The sequence below is a fragment of the Lonchura striata genome, chromosome 5, assembly GCF_050655825.1.
Source record: "Lonchura striata isolate lonStrDom1 chromosome 5, ASM5065582v1, whole genome shotgun sequence".
NCBI lineage: Eukaryota > Metazoa > Chordata > Aves > Passeriformes > Estrildidae > Lonchura > Lonchura striata.
Genome location: NC_140707.1, coordinates 45,957,889 through 45,979,608, shown reverse-complemented (window position 1 = coordinate 45,979,608; position 21,720 = coordinate 45,957,889). Strand labels below are relative to the sequence as shown.

At 35.9% G+C, this 21,720-nt stretch overlaps 1 protein-coding gene and 1 long non-coding RNA gene across 38 annotated transcripts in view; one reads left to right on the top strand and one right to left on the bottom strand.

Moving 5' to 3' along the window:
• The window catches only part of LOC116183733 (uncharacterized), a 189,577-nt gene that overhangs the window by 84,346 nt on the left and 83,511 nt on the right, over window positions 1-21,720 (top strand). For 33 of the 37 annotated variants that reach the window (XR_014955629.1, XR_014955635.1, XR_014955632.1 and 30 more), the window contains 2 exons: window positions 16,429-16,523; window positions 18,828-19,071. The exons of 1 other annotated variant lie outside the window; for it this stretch is intronic. The gene's annotated coding sequence lies outside the window, so the exon portion shown is untranslated. Of the gene's footprint in view, window positions 1-16,428; window positions 16,674-18,827; window positions 19,072-21,720 lie in introns of all 37 variants that reach the window. 3 more of the 37 variants (XR_014955631.1, XR_014955639.1, XR_014955630.1) reach the window with 1 other exon arrangement.
• The window catches only part of LOC110475291 (uncharacterized), a 90,097-nt gene that overhangs the window by 2,007 nt on the left and 66,370 nt on the right, over window positions 1-21,720 (bottom strand). The gene's annotated exons all lie outside the window — the stretch shown is intronic.

Genomic DNA, 21,720 nt, shown 5'->3' with positions numbered 1-21,720 from the left:
CTCCAGATTCCTGCTTGCTTTTTACATTCAGGGAGACACAATTATTTAATCATATTAACTAGTATTATAACTCTTTACTACACACATAATAGATATACAATAATATTATAGGTATGTTATTTTCATTTCATGCATTGTCTCAAGAAGAGAAATAGCCTTTGGCCCTCAAGTGCCTGGGAGATAATTGCGGATAAGCCTTCAAAATTTTGGATTAGAAGAAGCAAGATTACTAAAATATGCTATGTTTTGCCAGACAAAATCTACTAGACTTACTTCAGATGTGGCCTTCCTAGTAAGATAAATAAAGAACAGTTTTATTTGCAATTTTGAATAGAATTTAAATACCAGACCACTAACCTTGTCAAAATAAAGGAAATCTTGGACAAATATAATTTTAATTCCTGAAGATCTAAGGAAACAGAAGTTTTAAGTGCCTGCAGAGTAGAGCAGCAACAAATCTATTTGTTTTAGGTTTGCAGTTCTTTATTTGTCCACCTAAAATGTGAAGTTGATATAACATGCAACTAAATTGTTCTGTGGATTTAATCCTATCTGATCTCCAAAGTATTAATTGACCTGTAAGAACTGTCTTGGTGAATGAGACTCATACTCTTAATAAGGTTCAAACTACAGCCTGATAAAGCCCACAGGTAACAGTTTTTACAGCCTCTTCACACTCTCACTAACTGGTTTTGATATCTTTCAATAGGAAGAAGTATGGAATTGCCTAGTGACTGATCTAATATTGAATTCTCTTCAGCTACTATAAATAAAACCCCCAAACCAATAAATTCAGCCATATCTTTCAAAATATATCTGGGTAAAAGTATCTGTTCTCACTGAAGAATATGATGGAAACCCTCAAAGTCACTCCTCATATTCTGTACTGCTTCTGTTCTACTCCTATTCATCCTTTGTTTATTTATCTAGCCATGCTTCTCTACCTTTCATATATTTCAGAAAAAATTAAAATACATGGGACAATTGTTTGTCCTCTTATTAGGTATAACTTAAAAAGAAATTATCCTTTCTAGCAATCTCAATATTCAAGCATACAAGCTATTCTGTTTATAGTATGAACCTTCTTATATGATGGATGATTTCTCTGTTTGTTAGCAGATACGTATTTCTCATTTATTATTTCTATCTGTACTTCTTAGTTTTTTTAAAATAGATAACCTACTTAGTGGTTAAACAAAACCAAAGGTCATGAAATATAAAGATATTTCAAAACATTTGAAGGACATTTTGAAATGTCCACATGTACAAGCATTGAAAAATTTTAAAATGTCACTTTTTATTTTACTGAACCATAACAGATGTGCATAGTTTTTGGAAAAAAGTATGCAAATATTTCAAAGCACAATCACAGTAAGTTGAATTTGGCAGGGTAGAACAGATGTGTCCACCTGTTAAGAGATTAGGCTATCAGGTTTGGGTATGCAAGATGTGATTGAAGCTCATAGTGGGAGCTATTTAGGAATGCATCCAGGTTAGCAGGAGGTAACTGAGATTCTGATTACTGTAGCATTCCACTTTGCCTAATTCAAGTCATTGATTGCTTTGGGGAAAACAGAATAGCACACCCAGGACCACTGAAGGGAGAATGAATATCCTACACTATGTGAAAACAGTGCAGAAATTTACCTATTTTTCAATAACAATGAAAAAGAAAGAGAACAGGAGGTTCTACAGGGACTGTAGAATAGAGTGGACTCCAAAAATAGTTATTTATTTTGTTTAAATTTGACATCCTGAAAAGCAAGAAAAATTATTGATTCAACTACTATAGCAATAAGACTAAGTAATTTTTTGGAGTCACTTCAATAAACTGTGAGAATAATAATCTCAAAGCATATCTAATGCACAGAATATCACACTCATTTTAATGTGAATTTTGTTCAGCCAGGACTGGAAATTAATTCTGCTTCCTTGTATTTCTTAATAGAGAACAGAAGCATATGGTAAAAGAGTTAGAGATCAAAGTCAGATTTGAGGCAGCAAAATGCAAAGAGAGCAAGACAGATATTGTGGTGGGTTTGTATTTTCTTGAAGAAAGAATATTTTCACAGTTGTTGCTAAAAATTTCTTCTTACCACTTCTGTTTTGCCTGCTCATATCTTCCGAGTACTCCTGATTACTTCATACCTTTGGTGCTGTCTTACTCTGTAGATCTATTATTCTGCAGAAAAACTATAATTTGTTCAAATTCTTGGGTTTCAAATGAAGTTCTAACTTGGTGACATTATTGATGATGAAGAGTGAAGCAGAAAAGACATAAGTAGGTTTTCAAATGCTGGCTTGGTCATATAAATGTTAATAATGAAAACTCTGTGATTTTCTATGCTGATAATCTTGTGTAGATATGAGTGAGAAAGAATACAAGTGCCAGTAAATTATAATTAATTAAATTGTTCTTGCTATTTAAATATTTCCTTATTAAGATTGCTGCCTATGCTTTGTGTTATTCTGCAGAAGTCCAAAACTAACTGACATGTGAAATTTGAATGCTTACAGCTATCAAAAGCTTAATTTTATACATGATACGAAAAGTCCTAAGAAATGCTGTGTGACTATAGCAGACCTGTCATTGGAGGATCAGAAATACAAGTAAATCTCTGTGTTCTCATAGTTATGGCAATGTTTCCATTCAAATCTATTTTATTTGTAACTTTGGGACTAGAAAAACACATAAAGAGTTCAGACCAGGATGTGGAAATTTACAAAATGAAAAGAAGGCATATGAGAGAAGTCCTCATGCTCCTTTAGCCAGAGCTAGAAAATGCAAGGTTTATTATGGAGATCTTGTCAATCTTATTTATTATTTTTTCAACTTATTATTTAGCATGAGATTATACTCTCATACTTTATTTTGACAGCTGATGAAATGTTATGAGGGGGCAGTCTTTAACTTTTACAATTCTGTCAGCATCAAAGTGCATCCATCAGTTGGAACTGGATGGCTTGAGCTTTATGGCAAATTGAGGTTAGGAAAAGTTTTGATAGGTCTTGCATTAAAATTGTTGATTTTGGTTTGCTCCAATGTGACCACTTTTTTAGCATGTTTTATAATCTGCTCAGATAAACCTCATATCTTCTAAGGACATATATGCATATATGAGAAATTATCAGCCCTATTTTCTGAGGCCTGTAATAATTAAGAGTAATCTGATAAAAACTGCTTGCTTTTCATCTCAACACTTTCAATAATGATTGCATGGTTTTGAATCCTGAGGCTTACTTTTAGGAATAATCCATTTTCTTGGGCAGGTAAAGTAAGGCAATATGCAAATAACATTGTGAGTGTATTTTCTAACCTTCCAAAACATTTAAATTGATATTTATATCCATTCTTTCATCATTGCAGTTAATGGTTAAATAGATTGCTACTTTGATTGGCATGACAATCTGAAATTGTGTAGAAATATATTTTCTAATTAGAAAACACTTTCCAGGTTAAAAGTTTTATTTCATATGCAAATTTTCACCTTACTAATGGTAAATCTTTTATAGCAAACAATTTTAAGAATGTTATTAAGCTTCCATATTGGTTTTCTTCAGAAAAAAATGAAAAAATATTTTTGCAAGTTCTTTGTCTCTCCTCAGAGGAATCGTTCAGTTGTGATGACTTGGACCAATTTTCCAGCTAGCATTCAGGTAGGATAAGCATGAGACTAACAAATTCATTTTCATATTAATCAGAATGAAGTTGAAGCCAAACCCAGCATAAAAATCAATGAATTAGAACTGATAATTTTGAGGGTGTCAGAACACAATATAAATGAGTGGATAATATAAAGAACTAGAAAACAAACAAAAAATAATTTCTTTCTCTGTCCATAGATTTTTGGCTATGGTCAATTCAATCAGAATATCTGAAAGGCTTTTGAGTCAGAACAATAAACACACTTCAGGGCCATGAGCCCCAAATGATGCCTTTCTGCTGCTGACAAGGATGTAAACAAGCTGCTTTTAGTAACGTTTTTTCTATTGTTGGAATGAATGAAGCTGTGGTTGCAAACACAGCTGAAAGATAGGATGGGTTTTAAATACTTTTGTTCCTGCTGAGCCATTACCAACACCTGCAGTTAAAATAATTATTTCAAATGTTTTTTTTTTCTAAAAAAAGGAGTAGATAGCAGTAGACCTGTCTTGTTATGGTAAATTAACATCTGCACTTAATATGATTCCCCTTGGTTGTAAATAACCTGAATTAAAGCTTGTTATCTCCTTTGGAAAGTGTGTTTTATGTTTTCACCTGTTTGTACAGAGATAATTAAACATTTCACTGAAATACAGGCTGGATGACTATAATCTTATTTTAGCCATCACAGAAATTATGGAATATTTTTACAGCAAATATTGTGAATATTTAATTAAACCCTATTCTGAAGTAAAGCAAGCATAACTGGTGCAGATAGCAAAAATGGATTAGAGATTCTGAGACTGAAGAGAAGAGCTGAGTATAAGAATTGGCTATCTTGTTATTATATTTTTTAAATAAAATGAAAAAATAATTTTCTTAATCATAAAAACCAAAAATTAAAACACTTTATATTCTAAAGCTATATAAGAAAACTAGGAACAGATGTGGAATAAACAGGAAGACTCTTTGCCTTATTTTAACAAAGGATTTTTACTGTGATTAAAATGGAGTTACTTGGTTTATATCATTATCAAAATAGCTAAAAAGGATGCATAGTTTTTCTGCATGCAAATCCTCTAAAAATATTAGGAGTTGAATCTCGGTGCCTGCTTTGCTTTGGAATGTCCCTGAGATTGTAAAAGTCTTTGCTTCCTAGCCCGCCACAGCCAGAGAAGGAGTCTGGAACGTTTTGGATCGCATTCTCAAGGTTGTTTATTTTTTCTTATCTTAACATTCTTTCTCAAGGAGCTGTGGTCTGTCCAGAAGGTTGGTCTGTGGCAGACTCCCTTCCCCTTGGGGTGGTGTTACCATTTTATACTAAAAACGATGTGTACTATGTTTACAATAACATGCCAATATCTATCATTTATGTTGGACAGTGTGTCTCTACCTTAAACCAATAGGAAGATGTCACCATCACACCAAGACATGGAGGACAAGAAGAAGGAAAAGAAAGCTAGGACAGGCCCAAATTCCTCCATCTTGTACCACCTGAACCACATTCTAAAAGCCCCAAAATTCTACTTTTCCGCTCTATGTTAATTCAAATATCACACTGCTCAAACCCTTGTGGCCTGCAATTCCTCACACAGAATTGACAGTTTTTCATGAGCTAAAATTCAAGTCACAGATATTTTTGATTTCCTTCCAAGGTCTCTGAGCCCCCTGCCAGGGTCTCAAGACAGCCAGGGCAGTGAGAGGGATGTCCTGGACTCCGACAGTTGAAGCATTTATTTTAGAATGTTACAACTTCAAATAGTTTTTATATGTCTTGTCTTTGACCATGCATTGTAACTTGACCAGATCAGAACTTATCAAACAAGCTCTCAGTTCAATGGTATTTTCCACCTGCTGTCAGAATTCAGATCTATCGAAGTAACCTCTCAAAATAAATTGTTAGCTTATATATCAGAATAAGCTTTATCAACTTAACGTCTGGTGCAAAATTATTTGAAACCTTTGATGACCTGGGGCTAGAGTGATTTACAACAGATGAAGAAGCTGATCTCTGTTTGTAAATTGTCTCCTAGCTTTTATTCCTACTTTGCAGATATCATTACACAAACCCATCAGTATTAAGAGCTTAAGACTATCATAGAATCATAGAATGCTTTGGTTTAGAAGGGACCTTAAACATCATCTAGTTCCAGCCCCCATGCCACGGGCAGGGACACTTTTCACTAGATCAGGTTTCTCAAAGTCCCATGCAACCTAGCCTTGAACATCGTGTTCCACTCAGTGTGTATCCAGGTGCTCACTCCTTTTTCCTGAGTGTGTAATGTCACATCTTTTTGGCTGCATGGATGGTCATGTTGGTCAGGGTGTGAAGAACATAACTGAGCTGATGTTGAAACATTTTAGAATTTATTTATTGCAGATGCTCTTGTGACTAAGAGACCTCCACAGAGTAAAAGCAAACACTTAAAAAATTTGTGGACTACTTGCAGAGAATGATATTTTCCTCTAAGAGATGCCCAAAATTCACTATTGAAAGGAAGAAGATGCAAGAATTGCTTTAGTTAAATTAATATCTGTGCATTTTTCTCCTCTGTGAACTTGATTTAAAAAAATCCTCTGGCAGAGTATAGATAATATTAAAAGAAATTAAATAGAGGACCTCCTTTAAAACTCTGCCTATTTGCTCTCTGCCTATTATATTTATTTTTTTTTTTACAGTGGTGTTTCTGGTAATAGAGGATTTGGAAAGGGATATTTGTGAGAGTTTCTTTTCAAAGCATGGAGCATTTCACTGATCTCCTTAGCACCATTCATTTTCTGACCACTGCATTCTGGACTGCCATCTTCTCATTTAATTCTTCTTCCTAGCATTACATACATTTAACTAGATTGTTCAAGCTAGTTTTACCTTTGCAGGAGTTTTTACTTTTCTGAAAGATCAGAGTATTACAGCACACTTGCTCCCAGAGAGTGCTTGCAAGTGATGCTACACAAATCCCTGCCTCTGAGATTGAGGGCATCACCCCTATTATAAACCAGCTATTGTAGGGGACCAAGGTTAGCTTCTATCACCTGTGGCTGGGTCTCCCACATCACAGTGTGAATTCAGCATTGTTGAGACTTTGGGCACATCTCTGCTCTTAATGCTTAATTTTACCCTTTTTTTCCCTCACTGAATTCTGATCTGTGGTCCTTTGAATGCTATGTGCCCCAGAGCTGCCACTACAGGCACCCAAGCTCTGCCAGTGTCAGCTACAAGAAAGGTCAATATTTTCCTTTAAAGGAAAAGGCACAGTGATGATCATAATTAGGTATACTGTATTTCAGAATTAAAGAAAAACAATTCTTAAATCACTGCTCTTATTTATGAGCTAAGGAATCATTATTTTACTCAGGTCATAAAAACTGACTGAAGAAGAGTGAAGGAGGTTATTAAAAGGAGGTATTTAAAAGTTCAAGCCACTGGAACTTATGTCCTTTCTACTCTGAAATAAAGCATTTCTTTTTGATTTCAAGAACTGTTGCAAGTCTAAGAATATAATGATTTTTGAAGGGCATATCTGATGGCGTATATCAAAATTGTCAGGCATCAAACACTTTCTCCAGCTTGTGTAATAGAACTGTGCTCTCTTTAACTCCTCTATGATTTAACTGATGTGTGAAAGACCTTTAACAACTATTGACCCCTATAAACAATTACTAAAAAAAACCCAGTCTCAAAGCAAAACAAAAAGAAGAAAATGTTATATTAAAATATGTACTCTACCACTAGTAATTTTCTTGGAAAGACTTTTTGTTTGTTTATTTAAATTCCCTTTCTAATAAAAGCATATACCAAAATTACAGCATTTTTTAGAACCCACAGAATTTGTCATGAATAAACAATATTTTTCAATATTTTTCATCAACTGAGTGTTCATGGATTACTTTGAGGCAATAACAGATAAGTATAGTTTTGTTGACTTTATAATGAAAAAACCCCACACATTTCATATTTATCCTAACACAACTGGACACAGCTTTTCAAAACTAAGCCCAAAATTTCAGAATAATGGCAGAATGAGATGCAAACAAAATGAATAATCCGTGGGGATGCCTGTGCCTTCTTTACTGATATTTATTAAAAGGAAACAGTCTTGTTTAATTTGAATTCAAGCTTGGAAGTGATCTTCTAGACATGTCACTTGAAGGGTTTGAGTGAATAAATTGCTTTCAAGACAGCTGAGCAAAAACCAAGGGTTCTGATGATACTGAGTGATTTGAAAATGTTACCAATTCCTCTTAGAGATGACAAGATTTTTTTTAAATCATGCTATCAAGGAAGTGTTCACTGTGAAAGATTCACCTTGAATGTCTTGTGCTGTTACAGTGACATATGTTTAACATCAAGTTGTTTTCCTGGTCCATGGACAGCACAAAATCTTTTCTAAAGCCTTGGAAAACAGAGAGAGAGATGTGATTCTACATATTTCAAATGCGTCTTTATCCCCAGCAGACTCAACTTTTATGTCATTGTTTTAATGAAATATTGTTGTTACAGTACCATTTAATCAGAATTGGAATGATCCTAAAATCAAATAAAGGCTTTTGAACACAGCAATGATGTTTACTTTTTTAAAAAATAAACAACTTTAAGTCATGACTTTGGGTAAAGTACAAGGATGATTTAATATTGTATATGCAGGTATCTTTATGATGAAGAGCTGCATGTATTTTTTTTGCCTGAAGTTATAGCTTTGTTGTGAATGCATACATGTGGGTTTATGTATGACTTAGACCAGTTGAATCAGAGGCTAATTTCTAAAATACAACCTTTTAAATTAGAATGTAGAGAGTATTAACTTGAGTATAATATTCAGTGTATTTTTCAAATGTGATTCAAGCTTATATGTGATAGGATTTTACTGATATTCTATAAACCAGGCAACTCTTCTGAACATGCCCAGACTGTCTCAAAAAAGGTGAGGGTAGCTATGCAGTATTCTGTCATTGATTGCTAAAAGCAGACTAGTTGTTCCTCTTTTTAGTTTAAATTTTAAAGAAAAGTGGGAAGCCCCTGCCTTGACTAGCTAAAATTAATTCTTTTTTTGGCTACAGCTAAGTATTTTTTCTATCAGGAAATCTGACACACCTACAGCCCGCAGACCCCCGAAGTTACCAGGCTAGCCCAGATCTGCAAGGCCTTGGGAGCAAGGCAAAGATTCCAAAAGAGGCTCCAACCCCCGATGTGGTCCAAGATGTTTATTCCATGGGAGGAAGAGGGAAAGAGAAAGAACCAGGACGGGACAGAGCCTTATCTAGGCTCTTTACAGGAGGGGCTACTTGGTTCCAAGCCAATTGAGTCAGGAAAGGAAGGGTCAAACTAACATGGTCACAGCTACAGGGGTGTCTGGGGAGGGAAAAACCTCCCCAGAGCAAAACAACAGAAATCAATTATTTTTCCACTTACATAACAGAATGTATGCCATCCTGGTTTATAGTCCCAGCCTTCACAACTACTTTATTAGTATGGCTTCTTGTAGATCCATGTTCATTCCATCATTTGCCCTTAACCAGGCTGTTCCTACATAGACCTCTGCAAAAAGGCTCAGTGTGGCAATACATGGCTGCCATACTTGATGTAGCATCTGCCTTGAACTTTCCTAACTGCAGGCTTTTGGCTCGTCCTGCGCAGATTCATGTAAACTTTGCAAATGTCAAGAACAGCATGTAGGAAAAGTTTTGTACCCTGTTTTGTAATGCCTTTTCCTGGTTGCAAATATTGAAGTAAAGACAGGAAACACTATGAATTTTAATTTCCTTATGGTTCTAGTTCTTTGCTGTTCAGACATATGGAGGAGGTTATTGAAATTCTCATTCTGCAAGTTTCTCTTGTCATCACTTGAAAAAAACTTAGTAATGGAAAAGCCGTGTTAGTTGTAGGACATTCTATCCACATCTTTACTTAAGCAGGACTCAAAGGATTGCTTGTACATCCCAAATATTCTTGCAAACTTGCTTCATAAATTTTTAGAGCAGAGAGATTATACTATCTCCCAGGAGATAGTAAAACATTTGCAGATTTTTTTTTCTGGCTTATTCTGAGGCTTTTCCACATTGTATATAGTGTCTGTACAAGAACAGAGGGTTTAACCTGTCTAAATTTAAGCTGAAAGTCAAAATCCCAAATCCCTTTCTTATTATCTACAGAGTAGAATATCTGATGCTACTTCAGGGAAGCAGAAATAGCTAAAACTCTTTTCTACCTTTTAGCCTCAATCTGCATGAAACATATAGGGATGTTGTGCTGGTGGGAACTCATGTTGTGAGAAACAGTTGCCAGTGTTTTTAGAATCCAGATAAAAGTTGGATTTTCCATGGTGAAGCAAAATTAGCCTAGGACTAGTCAGGTGTTTTGCCTTCACTGCCTATTAACATTTGCCAATAAGTAGAAGACCTCTGAACAATCTATCAGATAAGTTTATTTCAACTCATGGACAATATCCCCTTAAACAGTGAAGATAGTGGTTCCCAATAGTTTTGGAAGATCAGGTCTTAGCTTTCAGTTATGAGACCTGATGAAGGAGCGTGGACCATGGTGAAGACCTAGTTTTTAACCTGGAAAGAATTGGGGCTTTATTGAAATTCACATACACAGGATGCTCGGAATGATCTTACACTTTGTAACAAATTATTTTGTTACAAACCCATTTCCTACAGGAAAAATATTAGAAGGGTCCCTGTAGTCCAACAAAATAATTTATTTTATCCTTTTGCTGAGGAGGTGTGGTGACTCTTACCAGCACCATGCTGTTCAGTTTCTTTCTGCTTAGTTTTTTAAACATGTACTTACCAACTGGATCTTCATATTTAATTAATATGAGTGCACTCTTTAATAGGTATATTTAAATTCTTTGGGACCATTTTAATGAGATAGTATTAGCAGCTTCAGAACTGTTTAATTAAAATGTTGGTATGATCCTTAAATCAAATAAGGGGTTTTGAACTCAGAAACTTTTACTTCCTGTGCTACTTTTTAATAACCCCAAATCATGGCTTTAGATAAATTGCTAGAATGCATTTAGCATTATATATATAAAGAATATTCTTTTAATGAAGAATAGCAGAGTGTATTTTTTTTTCCATTAAGATAAGCTCTGTTATGAGCACATATATCAGAGTGTTAAGTGTGTGGTTGTGTATGACAGAACCCAGATCCCTTCTATCAGAGGGATAGTCAGTGAACAGCGCTGGCACCAGCATACCTGTGGCTGTCAGACTTGTTTTCTCTGGTGTGTTTTCTCTCAGAGTTTAGGTTTACCTTGCTTAGCTGTAACAATAACTGTTTAATGACCAGGTGGCTGTCATCTAGTTTTAGTTCTATTTACCTTTGCATAATAGTGTGGAAAAATTATTGTTTGTAGTTTTGGTGCTAGCAGACATAACAAGTGGCTGCACTCCTAAGAGTGAATTATTTCTGTGTTGGGGTGTAAAGGTTAGGGTTGACAGCAGAGACCTTGTAGGTGTGAACACAGACTAATAAACAGAGGCTCCATGAATATCCACCAGTGGACAGTTACTAAAGAAAGTACTTTTACCATAAGTTTGGCCCCAACAAAAGAAATCATTCAATCCTTTTGCTGAGGAGGCATGATGACTGTGTAATGGCACCATCCTATTAAGTTCCTTCCTGCTTAGCTTCTTCAACTTATACTTACAAACTTGATTAAAAAAATTTAATTAATGCACCTTTTATAAGTGTATTTAAATTTGGCTTTTGGCGTAAGTGCTGTGGTGAGCAAATGTAGAGAAGTCTTGCTAGATTGATTTTTCTTCAGGAGTTTTCTCTGTTATCCTGCCAACTTTTGTGACTAAGAACAGATCATCTCTTCCTGTTATAACAGCAATCACTCTCTATTTTATGTCCCTGCTTCTTCCAAAGAGCAATTAATAAAGCTAAAAAACCTCCTTCATAAGTCAATCCTAAGGTCTCTAGCATGGATAAACAAATTTCAAAATGTAGCTTCCTTATATCTGAGTAAATGCGTGCAGAAATACAAAATGATGAGGTTGGGGATATGGTTATCAAGTGGTCAAGATCTTAAACTTACAACATGTTATTATTTTGAAGGCAGGAAGTAGAAGTTATTTATGATACCATGGGATGTGGAGTCCCCAAGTTTCATGAGCATTTGAGAGTATTATGAAATGAAGCCTGTTGAGTGTTGGATATAGAGATCGCTTGTATTTTATATTTGCAAAAATTTATGGCCTATCTATTCCACACAAAAATATCTGTATCATGGCTGAAGTCAAGACATATATTCACATTAATTTCTCCAACATTAAGCCCAGGTGTAAAAAACACATTTGTATAAAGTTATGTAAGTGATAGGTAGAGATTTGCATAGGAAATGGACCAGTATCTTAGAAAATTAATATATCTATTTAGTTTCTAATAAATTAAACAGTTCGGTTTTGATAATGGTCATTAATTGACATGAATGTTTAGAAAATATTGAACAGTGAAATAAGGAAAAAGGAAAACAAAGTAGAAAATATTTTTAAAATAAAAGATCAAGATTTTCATTTATGAAATTTAGGATACAAACCAGTTGTTTTAACTCCTGACAAATGGAAAATCTTCCGTTTTTAATTATAATATTGGTGAACTCTGTTTACCATTGAAATACCATTGCTCGCTTCTAACTTGAATTGATCTGATCTTGTCTTTCTGAGATGAAACATTTTTGTGTCTATTTATTACACTAAGAAACGTTTTGTATGATGAGAGAACAAACTGTATTTTGATGTAAAGTCTGTGAAGTCCTCACATACACTGTTCAATTTTCTCTGAATATTTCCTTATTTTTCAATATTTTTAAAATAATGACAGAATACAATAGTCCAGTATCTATCTCACCTGCTTCATATGAAGGAGTAAAGTCTCATCTATTTGGCTACTAACTAGTTTCTTATTCATTTACTGGTAACCTGTGTTAATATCTCAGTTGTGATCTCACAGTTTAATGTCAGACTTAGTTGCTCACCACAAGCTCCAAATCCTGGAATTACTTCATCAGGATAGAGTCCCTCCATTCCCACCTGTAAAGGTATAATTTCAGTACTGTTTAAGGAGGCTTTTGACCTTGACATGGCCTTTAGTGTAGAATTATATCTACCATGAATCTGAATAATTTTCTATTTCATCCTTCAATTTCCACATGCTCATAATTTAAGAAATAATTTTTTTTTGTTTGTGTGTCTTAAGGTATATTAATTAATGTCTTATTCCAGGATTGTATCAGTGCAATATCTGGCCATTAGGAAATATTAGGCAGGGGGAATGTCCTTTGTGACCTTGAATAGCTGATTCTTTATTGTTCTTCAATACTTTATAATATTTTGTGGGATAGTTTTGGAGTTGGTCACACTCAAAAATCTCATTTTACTGCATATATGACTGGACCAGCATAATTTTTTCATTTCACATTTTAGACCTCTCATATGTTGGTTCATTTTCCCTCATGCTCTGTATGCTAGTCTCCCAAAAATGTACAGCTAGGCAAAATTTTTTCATATTATGAGTAATTCCTATAGTACACTTGGAATCTGCTGACTTTACATGGTGGCAGATTTGGCTAAACAAGTGTGTAACTGAGGATGCATAGAGGAGAATTTTCTTAGGCATTTCAATATCTTCATTTTATTAATCTTTTCTGCTCATGGTAGATTTATAAAGGGAGGTCAATATCCCATGAACTTAAGAGCTTTCATTAATTTTACTTTTTTGTACAGGAACAATATAATAACACAGCAGAGCTGAGGGACTGAAATGATAGTCCTGAACCCATTGCCTTTGCAATTAAGCTTCTTGAATTAGTTTTAAATTCTGTTAAAATTTTAAATATTGTGACAGACCGAAGCATGAGGACTTGCCTATCATTGCGATTTGCAAAGAACTATCTAAAATGTATGTTTATAAAATAAATATAATATCTACATAGTATAATATTATTGAATCAATACTTTCAAATGACGTGTCAGTTATTCATGGGGAACCTATAGAGGTAGACAAATGTTGTATTAAAACATCACAATGGAGGCTCTTTAAACTGTATAGAGGCAATATTTTGCAGCTATATTTTCAGTACATTATTGTGGGTGATATCCATGAATGATATAGTTATCTAGTGATCTGGGTATAAATAATGAAGAATCATGACCAAGATGTGGTCCAACTTCAGGTCCCATCCCTGAGGTGAACTTGCTAATACCCATAGTGCTGTGTCTGAATCATAATTTTCTCTCTTGTCCAGTGAATGTTTAAACAATTACATTGAACTACTTTTTATGGGGAATATCTCAGTAAAATCCCTCTGGCAGAATCATAGTCTCTAAATTAGACAGAGAATTGATTTTAATTCAGGTCTCAAACATAACATATATGATTTAGAGTACATCCTCAACTAAGAAAAAATGAGATAATGCTTTCCATGTCAGGCTTTTTGAGCTTATTATTTATTTACATTTAATATTGAAACTAAGAAAACATTTTATATTGGAAAATGATAAAGAAGTTTCTAGTCTAGCTAAAACATTAATTGTTTTTAACCTGTCAAATTAAAAAAGAAAAAATAATTTTTATGCACAGTAAGATTTTGAACTACACCCAGCATGTTTATGCACAGTCCACATCATCCATGGCTGCTTGTGTTAGGAGGGCAGTAGTAACTGGTCATTTCATCACTCAGAAGGAAGACTGATGAAGTTCCCGTAATAGACTGTGAATGTGGAACTGTGGGTTTGAACACTGATTGGTCAAAAAAAATCTCAAGGCACAAACACTCTTGACTTGCAATATATCACACTGATTATGTAGATTTATTGTAAATTATTGGTTTTGAGGTTCATTCACAGAATAGGAGTTCATGGGATTAATATATTTTACAATTGGTGATAAAATTACAAATCTAATTAGTTCCTTATATTTCTGTGCTTTAGTAAGTCTGTTAAAGAGACACTTTGTAGTATTTCAGTATTCTTTTAAAAGGATAATTCATGAGATCTTCATAATGAATGGAAGGCTGCCTCCAATTTTAAATATCAGTATTCTGCTTAATAAGAGTTACCTTCCACACTTCCTTGTTTGCTCAGAACAGACAGGAAGATACCAGCTGTTGCAGGAAAACATTGCTCAGTTCATGCAGTCATGATCAAAGCAGTTTATTGATTCATCACTGACAAGCAATTAACCAGCAACCAGTGAACTACATATTCAGGCTCTGCATCAGCAATACAGCAGATGAATGAAGATACAAGATACTTGCAAGCTATTAAAAAACACTGCAGATTTCTAAGCAACCTTGAAAACTAACACCAAAATGTTCTAAGCACCCCCTGCTTCGCTCCATCATTGGCAGAATGGGCAAGCAGCATCCCCACCCTATCGAGCACATGCCTTCTTCCCTGGCTGGCTGGGAGGGGTGAGTGCTCCAGCTCCTGCTCTCTGTTCCCTACCAAAGGCCCCTCCACGGGCACACCTGCCTGGCATGCTGCCCCTGTTACATCACCTCCCTGCTGCTGGGAGACTGCTCAGCCTGGCTCTGCAGGGCGGCTTTGAGAGTGCTGCATCACTCCTCCAGTTTGTGCTCCAAGATCTTTTCCCACAAATTTTCATACTTCATGTTTCTTTTGAAACTGTCTTCTTTTTGGTTTCAAATGTCTCCTTGAAGTTCCCCACTTATGTTTGAATCCAACTTAGAGTTATTTTTCTTGATTAATATTGAAGAAATGACATCTCAGACATTGTGGGGTGCTCTGTTTAAATACTCTGCTCACATTTGTGTTTCTGTCCCAGCAGCTGAACCTATCTGAGCTGTACAAATTAGGTTTGGGCTGTGAAAGTGCTTCCATGGTCAATTAATGCATAGAATTGAGACAAAATGCTCATATCTGTAGGACAAGGAAAAACTGCCACCGTTGGAGCGACATGGCAGAATTGATTTATCTGTTTTAGTGAGCATTAACTGAGAAGCCATCAAGTATGAAAGCAGTGATGTGCAAATTAAAAAAGATTATTACCTGCAAAAAAAAAATGGTTGGGATCAAGAAATCTCCTAAAATAACAACTGATCAAAACAACTGTGATTTGACAGAGTCACTTATCATCTACTTGAAGTGATTATAGTTTCTATTGATTATAATGAAAGAAAAATGGAAGATTTACTATATTATTTGTAGGGAAATTGTCTTGAGCTTGTGGAGTGGAAACAAAGCATTTTCATTACATAAACAGTGAGTAGCGACTCTTGTCTGTCATCTTCGTTTCTTTTCATCTCTGGTACTTAATATTTTCTAGAAATTTTTATAATAAAAATTTGTGGGGATTTTTTAAAAAGCAATCAAGATTTCTGTGTGGGACTTCTTTTATTTTTCAAGGGAAATAACGTGCTATTGGAGTATAAGACAATAAGGAAAGATCTGTAGTAGAGTTTATGTTTAAGGATTACAGATTATAAGGAAAAACCACATTTTTAAATGTGTCATTATACTGGCAGAACTAGAACTGGATCATAGTTTTCCACAAAACATTGGCATTAGAAAAGTTTAATTTGTGATTTTTTTACACAGGTGTATATTTTAATGACATAAAAAACTGGTGGAACTGGAATCACTTGCCAAGGATGAAATTTCTCATAAAATATTTGAGTTATACCCATGTCAGTGTTACCTGTCGACCAAACAGGTGCCAAACCCAAGACCTTGTTCTTTATTCAATGCAATGATCCTTGTACACTGCCCACAGCTGTCCAGTTTTATTGGCCATTGTGTTTACTTTGTAGTGGCCTGGTGCTGCAGAGACTGGAGGAAAATAAACCAAACCAACCAGTGGAAGGATCAGATACAGCCAGCCTGGGAGAAGTGGGGAGCAGATCAGGTTCGTCCAGTAACGTGCATTTGGCTGGTTCCATGCCACATCCACCTGGCCCTCATGAAAACTGCAACTGACCTTATCTGACCATGCACAGCTCAGAAAATTTATAGATTAGATGAGCTTGATGCTCCTTCTTTCTAAATGCAGAAACAGGTACTGCTAATTGTATAGTTGTTTCTAAGAACTAAAATTAGAAGTAGCATTGCAGAATAATAAAAACTACAGGGCTTTTTAATTGCTTTATAGTTACACTTCTGGAAACATGGTTCTACGTGAATTGAGATGGTGATTTGATAACTGATTCAATGTGTTGAAAAGCAAAGAAATTTGAGAGAAAGAGAAAAATATTTTCTAAATGTCGCTTAATTGAAACTTGAAAAATTAGATATAAATAACATAATAATTACTCAAAGAATTACAAAATTATTGAGTATGCTTTTCTTAACCCACAAGCCATTTTTTTTGTGGGGGAAGAGAAAAACTACTTTTCTATTTTAAAATAATTAATTATTGTTTCTTATTTTAAGAGATTAGTTGATTCAAATATGAATTTGCATTCTGACTCTGTAATTTAGTCAGAGAAACAAAGCCAATTGTTTGAAATTTTGTTTTATCTTTAAGGGAACTATTTCATCATTCTAGAAAGGAAGAAAAATACTAGTTTGTTTTTCATGTAATTTTATTTTAAGTATACAAATATATTATCTAAATTTTGTGATCAAAAATACTTTGCTTTGAGTAGGAGGTTCATTTGAATCCCCTTTGCTCTCATTGCTTTCAATCCTCACTTTTGTGTTTGTATTTTAAACAACACCAATGAAATTACTTGTTGCTAAGTGTGGTGGGTTGGCTTTGGGTGGGGGGTAAACTCCCACTCAGACACCCGCTCACTGCCCCCATTTGAAGGTGACTGTGAGTGACACAGGGCAGACCCTGACATCCTTCCACAGAGAACATGCCTGCAGTATCTGTGCTACCAAAATTTAAAAGTTCGGAGTAAATTTTGTACCTGATTATGCACCGTCGCTTTGACAGAGAGGAAGAATAATCAAATATTGTGGATGAGCATGTCAAGAAGAATTTTTATGATAAATCAATGCAAAAGCACAAGAAAGATTACTTCCAGACACACTATGGCAAATTGCATGCTATGAATTTTGTTTGTAGATTTTAGATATTTTTATGCAGGGAAATAGCTGGAAAGAATTTCGCAGCAGCAAAAACTTCAGACTAGGCTAATATATTATTGTACCTTATTCCAAGAAAACTAACAAAATTCTACAACATCCTTTATCTTTGAAATTCAGGAGTCAATAATTATCCTTTTTATCAGTGACACTGACAAGTAAATCTCAGTCTAGACTTTAATACCCACTCAAAAATAGTCCTGATTATGTTCCTGCATGTCTATCCTCTTCTGTTTTTCACATTTATTAAATCTGGGTACATTTGACTATTGCTCTGTATTTGTGGTAATGAAATTTCCAGGGTGATTTTGTACTTTATCCATTTTAGAAGGCTGACACGTTAGAAGAAAAGATATAGAGCATGTACATACTATGTCATGCTTTCAGAACAGTGAAAATGGAACATACATGAGGCTATAAATGCTATAAAACCAGCTGCCCTGACTCCTAACTTTTGGAGAAAGATTCTTCAAAACCAAAAATTGACTTTCAGACAGGATGTTTCCAGTGTCTCAGAAATATTCCTATTTAAAACATTGCTTGAGATATCTAAAAGTCTGCAAAAAACTGCAGGAACAAAACTATCAAAGTGTCTTTCTCTCTCACTCATAAAAGTGAAATAAAGCCTGGACTGTACTACCTTCAACCAGTGGGAGCAGCTGTATTTTAGGGAGTAAATGAGAGGCTCAGAAGAGGGGTAAGGAAAGTAAGGCCTGGGCACAGCTCTCTTCATATTAGTACCAACTGCAGTTTGACTTCTCCCGCTCTCGTGAGCCTTAGATCGGTTCTGCCAGGGCACAGACTGCCCCACTTCAGCTCTGTCCTGTCTCAGTCTGACCAATGTGGGGTCCCTTTGGCCAGAAGGCCGTAAATGGTGGAGATGTGCCAAGGAAACTGGTCACCGTCAGCTCATGTGAAATTGCGGTGAAGGTCACACGTCTGTAGTCTTCTTTGTGATATAGATGGTGTCAACACTTCTTCTCACTGCTGGTTTATCTCATTTAAAACTGCAGCACCTGGCTTCCCTGAGGACTTTCAGTAAGCTGGCTAATGCATGAATTACAGTATTACATTATAATCTCACCTTTTTCTTTCTTTTTTTTTTTTTTTTTTTTGACAGCACAGACAAAGCATTGAAACCGTCTGTTTGGAAGAGTAGAAGATACTTGAACTTCTGTCCTGTTTGGGAGGTTTTACTAAAGTAGAGGATCATTCATTTTGTAGACAATTTTGAAAATCCTGTGGTAAAAACTATCAGGAAATTACTTTTCAGCTAGTGGGCAAACTCGTTCTTGCAATGAATCTGACTCTTTAATGAGAAAATATTCCATTTGTTGCTGCTTCTTTTGCAAAAATATTTACAGGTAAGAGTTTTTTTCTTCAGAACAAATATTTTCTTTCTACTTTATGTTCAACTGAAGTCATTAGCCATTAACATGCATCACAATTTCTAGCTGGGGAAAAAATTATGGTTATAATTCATTCCAGTTTGGACAAAGGACAAAAATGTTAAGTTTTTAAGGACTTGGTGTTAAGTTTTATTAAAGGGCTTTTTTCCAAATGTTTTTTTGTGTGCCCCATGAAGCATGAATATCTCTTTTGTGTTACTCAAAGGTGGATATGCCAATATTTACCAGGTCAGAAAAAGATTCAAACAGTGTGAATATTTCTTCATTCCTGTTGACTTAACGAAACTGACAGTCATGTCACATTTTATCATGACATGTACCAGACAAAGAACAGCATGATAAAACTCAGTTCAAAGCAGCATGTCATGTACAGCAAAAAATGTAAGAAGATATGGTCTGACTTTGAATGGGTGGTAAAAATCTCTAGTCTCCAGATTTTCTATGGTAAGAAATGTCTTATGCCCAACATTTGAAATATTAAAAGTTGCATGGCTTTCTGCTGCAATATTTTCCTTCTTTTACTAATTCCCTGGATTTCACCAAAACAACCAAGTTGTATTAACACCTTGCAGTTGGTAATGGCATGGTTGAGAGTCTCTTCATACAGATTATGGGACAAACAGGTACAGTGGATACCATCATGAGAGTTTACTATAGGCAACCCTGCCAGGATGATGACACTGATGAAGGTGTCCTCCTTCAAGGAACAAAGGGTACCTCTAAATCACCTGCCCCTATTCTTACTGGGGACTTTTTCTAGGTGTAAGGTGGGAATACCACACAGCTGGTACAAACAGGCTCAGAAGATTGCTAGAACACCTGGATGGTAACTTCATGATACATGTACTAAGAGAGATGACTAGTGAAGGTGCCCTCCTTGATCTGGTGCTTGTTAACAGCAAAGATGTCATGAGCAAAGCGAGTGGCAGTGCTCTTGGTCGCAGTGTCCATGAAGCAGTTGAATTTAAAATCTCTTGTGACAGGAGGAAGAGTGGCAGCAATACTTCAAACTTGGTTCACAAGGTTCACACGACTTCAAGCTGCTCAGGAAATTAGTAAGATCCCCTGGAAAAATGCTTTTGAAGGTTCTGGGGCCTGTCAGTGTTTTAAGCACTGCCTCCTAAGGGTACAGGAGCAGGCAATTCCCAAATGTCAGAAGACAAGGCAGAAGGTTAGCTTTGCTGAACATGGATCATCTCTTGATAACCTGCCACTAGTGGGGTTTTGGAAGGCTCCATCTTGGGGCCAGTGCTCTCTAACAGCTTCATTAATTACTTGGATGCAGGACTAGAGGGGATATTAAGCAAATTTGCCTATGCTATTACATTGGAAGAAGCTGCTGACTCCCTCGAAAGCAGGGAGGCCCTGCAGAGAGACCGGGACAAGCCAGAGGTCTGGGCAATCACCAACCATCAGCAAGGGAAAATGTTGGGTTCTGCACCTGGGACAGGGTAATAATCCTGGATGTACGAACAGACTGGGGAATGAGATGCTGTAGAGCAGCGCAATGGAAAGGGACCTGGGGATCCTGGTTGACTGAATCTGGGTCAGAAGTGTCCTGGCAGCCAGGAGGGCCAACCCTGTCCTGGAGGGCACCAGGCACAGCATCACCAGCCAGGCAAGGGAGGCGATGGTACCGCTCTGCTCTGCCCTGGGGCAACCTCACTGTGTGTTTTGGGTGCTACAAAAACGGAAAGATATAAAGCTGTTAGAGAGCATTCAAAGGTGGGCAATGAAAGTGGTGAAGGGTCTAGAGAGGAAGCATAAAAGGACCAGCTGAGAGCACTTGATTTGCTCAGCCTGGAGAAGAGGGGGCTGAGGATAGAGCTCATAGTGGTGTACAGATTCTTCAGGAGAGGAAGTGGAGGGGCAGACACCAAATACTTCCCTACAGTTACCAGTGACAGAACCTGAGAGATGGCTGGTCTGAAGTTGTGTGAAATGAGGCTTAGGTTTGGCATTAGGAAAAGGATATTCCCCCAGAGGCTGATTGGGCACTAGAGCAGTGGTGTCATTAAGCCTGACAGAGTTCAAGAAGCATTTGGAAAATGCTCTCAGGCACGTGGTATGACTCCTGAGGTGTTCTTCTGCAGGGCCAGAAGCTGGAATCAATGATCCTTGTAGGTCCTTTCTTACCCAAGATAGTCTGATTCTATAATTCTAACTTTATAATCTCATACACTGTAGTCCAAACTCATGAATCCGTACTCAGAGTTGTGACACCTTTCTCATTAGTATAGATCAATACCACAAAAATGTGCTTTGCTAGAGGCATATATTTAAAGGAATAGAGGGATGCTGGATGACCAGTTTACTTTAAATCCCAGGGGGAAATTATAGGCCTCATTGCACATTTGCATTTTGGTATATTTTGGGATTTTTTTTAGAAAATATTAGTTAAATTCCTAAATCAGAAATTTAAACATGTTAAGTCTTCAAGTTCTATCCAGGAAAGAACATAAGCATATACTTCAAGGATGTGTTTACATCTAATTTGCTTTACTGTTGGTAGAGGCTCTGTTTAATCTGTCTGATGAACACATGACATCTTTATGAACTGTTTTTGTGATGATTGGGTTAGATAAATGACAAATTATGGATGGA